This window comes from Pteropus vampyrus, unplaced genomic scaffold, assembly GCF_000151845.1.
Source record: "Pteropus vampyrus isolate Shadow unplaced genomic scaffold, Pvam_2.0 Scaffold571, whole genome shotgun sequence".
NCBI classification, from domain to species: Eukaryota; Metazoa; Chordata; class Mammalia; order Chiroptera; family Pteropodidae; genus Pteropus; species Pteropus vampyrus.
This window is the reverse complement of record NW_011889352.1, coordinates 550,377-554,153: the sequence shown is the minus strand read 5'-3', so window position 1 is coordinate 554,153 and position 3,777 is coordinate 550,377. Positions and strand designations below refer to the sequence as shown.

The following is a 3,777-nucleotide window of genomic DNA, read 5'->3' as shown; positions in this document are numbered from 1 at the left end:
TCCTTCTCTCACTCCTTCTCCCCCTCTAGGCACTCACTTCCCTTGAAGGGACTAATAACGCAACAGCAGACTAGAAAGAAACCTCATCTGAACTTCCCTTCCCTGACTACATGCCACAACCCCACCCTACCACTCCCGGGAGGTCTCCAGTCAGGGAGGCACTGACTTTGGGCACCAGGACATCCCCAAAGAAATTGTGTAAACAAGCCTCATCAGTCCTTTCTTTTCCATTTGGCGGCAGCCATCAGGTTGGCCAAGATGTGTGCTTACAAGCACATCCAGGAGCTATGGAGGAAGGAGCAGTCCGATGTCATGCGCTTTCTTCTCAGGGTGTGCTGCTGGCAGTACTGCCTGCTCTCTGTGCTCCACAGCAATCGCCCCCGCCTCACAGCTCGCAGGCTGGGATACAAGGCCAAGGAAGTTTATGTCATATATCAGATTCTTGTGCACCATGGTGGTTGCAAACGCCTAGTTCCTAAGGGTGCGAAGTACAGTAAGCCTGTCCACTATGGCGTTAACCAGTTAAGGTTTGCCCAAAGCCTCTGTCTGCTGCCAAAGAGCAAGGTGGACACCACCGTGGGGCTCTGAGAGTCCTGAATTCTTACTGGGTTGGTGAAGGTTCCCCATACGGATTCTTTAAGGTTATCCTCATCTATCCATTCCATAAAGCGATCAGACGGAATCCTGACACCCAGTGGATCTCCAAAGGATCACCAGACCAGCTCACAAGCACAGGGAGATGCGAGGGCTGACATCTGCAGGCTGCAGGAGCTGTGGCTTTGGGAAGGGCCACAATTCTACTATTGGTGGTTCTTGCCGTGCAGCTTGGAGAAGGTGCAATACTCTCCAGCTCCACTGTTACCACTAATTAAGTCATAACAATGATACCTAATAAACAACATACAACAGTGAAAACAAAACAAAACAAAAACAGGTTTCATTAGAACCTTGCATCCTAAACCCAGCGAAAGCCCTAACCCCCAGTTCGTTAAGTTGGTCTATAAAATTTTACCTCTTGTTATTTTGTGAGCTACTCATTACTCCTTGTACCCACACTCAGTGTGTGTACAAACCTCATCTTTTCGCCTGTTAACCTGTCTACTGTCAGTTAATTCACATGCCCCTCCCCTCAAACCCAAGTTGGTAGAGCAATGTGTTTGCTCCCAACACTCTCAAAGGAGTCCCCAGAGGCTTTCAAGTGGGAAGTTCTGGAGCCCTTTGCATCAAGTTTTCTGTCCGGTCAAATGAACTTTTACTAAGAACAGCCGCCTCTGTAGGGGAGATGCTTCAGGGGTTCACAGCCCCTGCACCCCAGGAATGCACAGAAATACAACTGCTGGACCTTAGGTCACGGAAGGGGCAACTATCAATTTATGGAAAGCTGAGTCTCCTGGTCTGTAGCAGCTTCCTGTAGGGCTTTGGCTTATTTAGTAAACATCTAGTGCTTGCCAGGCTCTGTTCTAAGCACTTTATAAATATTAAATCATTTAATCCTCATAACAACTCTATAACCCTATCAAGTAAACGCTGTTGTTTTCATTTTTCAAATAAGGAGCAGAGAAGGAAGCAATTTGCCCAAGGTCACACCGTGAGTGAGTAGCAGGGCAGGGATTCGTTCACACCCAGACAGCATGGCTCTGAGCTCTGCCTTGAGATCAGAACTGACCAAAGTCCATTCAGTGAGCATTCTCTGCCTCTGGGGCACTGTGTCTTGGCCAGGGCCCCTTGGGACTGGACAGGGCAATGTGTTTTGGTTCTGGCCATGGGAATCCCTGAGATCTACATCTACACAAGGCACTGTCTCCTGAGGAAGCCAGGCTGCATACTTACCAGGGGAAACCACGGGTTTGGGGGTTGTGGGGGGAACAGGGTGAGGGTGGGGGGTGTGTTTGTCTTCCAAGGCCAACCTCCATACTCAACCCTGAGGGTCTGCCTGAGCCCGGCCTGGGGCAGGATCTGACCACACTCATTCCTGCCTCCTCAGCTTAGCTCAGCCAGGCACCTTTGGGGATGCCCTTTATTTCTCCATCTGCCTAGACTAGTGGTTCTCAACCAGAGGAAGTTTTGCCCTCCGGGGGTCATGTGGCAATGTCTAGAGATATTTTTTTTAATTTTTTTTTTATTGTCACAACTAGAAAGCTGCTATTGGCACCTAGTGAGTAGGGGTCAGAGATGCTGCTCGACATTCTAAAATTCACAGGATAACCCCTCACAACAAAAAATTACCTGGTCCAAAATGCCAACAGCTCCCACCTCACAGCCTCCTTAAGGCTGACGATTCCCCCCACCCCACCCTACACCCTGTTCCCTGACAGGTTCTGATTCTAGTTGGGGTGGTGGTCTGGGGTCCTGCTGGGGCCACATGCATCCTTACTTCAGTACCTCTTAGAGGCCACAAAAGAACACGAACAACTCAGTTTGCACTACAGCTACAAGTTCTTAGAAATAAAATAAGGATTTTTGAGGTACCGACAAATGTAGCTGACATTATTTTGTATAGGGCTCTGTACTAAGCATTTTACATATTTTATCTCATTTAATGTTCATAAACTTGCCTTAGGTGCTATCATTATCCCTATTTAACAGATCAGGAAACTGATGCTTATAAAGGTAAAGTAACTAACTCACCCAAGGTCACACAGCTAATAAGTGACCAGGTTTCTAGCATACCCAGGCAGTCTGACTCTGGTGCTGATATACATATCTAGGTAAAGTAAAGGTTGTAAGTACCAAGGGAGAGCCTGCCCGAGATCAGGGACCTCTCATCCTCCCCTGGGACGGAGGGGTCAGCACCATTCATTTGGTAGCATAGTTGCAGCCAAGACTCTCTGAGCTGGGCAGACAGCAGCTCGACCTGCTTGACCTGACCTGGTTCTTAAAAAAAGGAGAGGAATAATAGAAGAGTTTGTTTTAGTACAGACACAGTTAAGACAGAGCGGACTGGGCAGGGAAGGGATGGGTGAGGAAGTGAGGCTTAGGAGCTTTTTATTTTTTATTATAGCACGGTAAAGAATGGGAGGTTTGTTTCTAAGCCATAAATACCCTTCTTTGATCCCCCTGCCTATCAGAGATAAAGGAGTCACTTAAGGTCTCAGAAATGAATGATTCCAGCATTAGTAATTCTCACCACGCCCTCCTCCAAAGTAGCTGTGTCAGGATTTGACCAGGTTTAGGGAGGGAGGAGGTGGGACTGAAGTGGGGTGAGTTCCTGCAGTGACCAGATGCAGTTTGCAGAGATGAAGTCAGCCTCAGCTCTCAAACCAGAGAACATTTAGATGGACTCCGACTTCTGGGCCCTGCCATCCCTGTCTTTACTTTCTGGGGCCCTGTTGATTCCTGACTCCACTGAGAGGGGATGGTCCTGCATGTTTTCTGAGTTGCAAGGCCATCTGAAAACACTTAAGAGGGCTTTTGGTGCAAAGTTAACATCCGACCCTTCCACAGGCTCCCTCCTATTCAGATTCACGGAAGTGCTTTGAAGTTTTCTTTGTGTACGTGTTTTCATAGCCCTGATCCTGCTGTACTGGAATTAGCCTGCAGCCCTGCCCTATCCCTGGAGATTTATTCCCAAACTACAAAAAGTTAGAAAAATACTTCAAGCTCCACCCACCATCTGCAAGCCACTGACTGCTTTTTCCTTAAGCTAAAATACAAAAGAGACCTCAGAACCCCCACCAGGAGACATTCTCTACGTGTTTATAGTTTCTCTAGAGATTTTATGATGACTCCTAGAACCAGATCTGAGGGCTGGAGCTTCCAAGATAGTGTTTGAGGGTG

General features: G+C 47.8%; 1 pseudogene; it reads left to right on the top strand.

The window, feature by feature from the left end:
- The first annotated feature begins 238 nt into the window (after positions 1–238).
- On the top strand, positions 239–868 carry LOC105308402 (annotated as a pseudogene).
- The last annotated feature ends 2,909 nt before the right edge of the window (positions 869–3,777 follow it).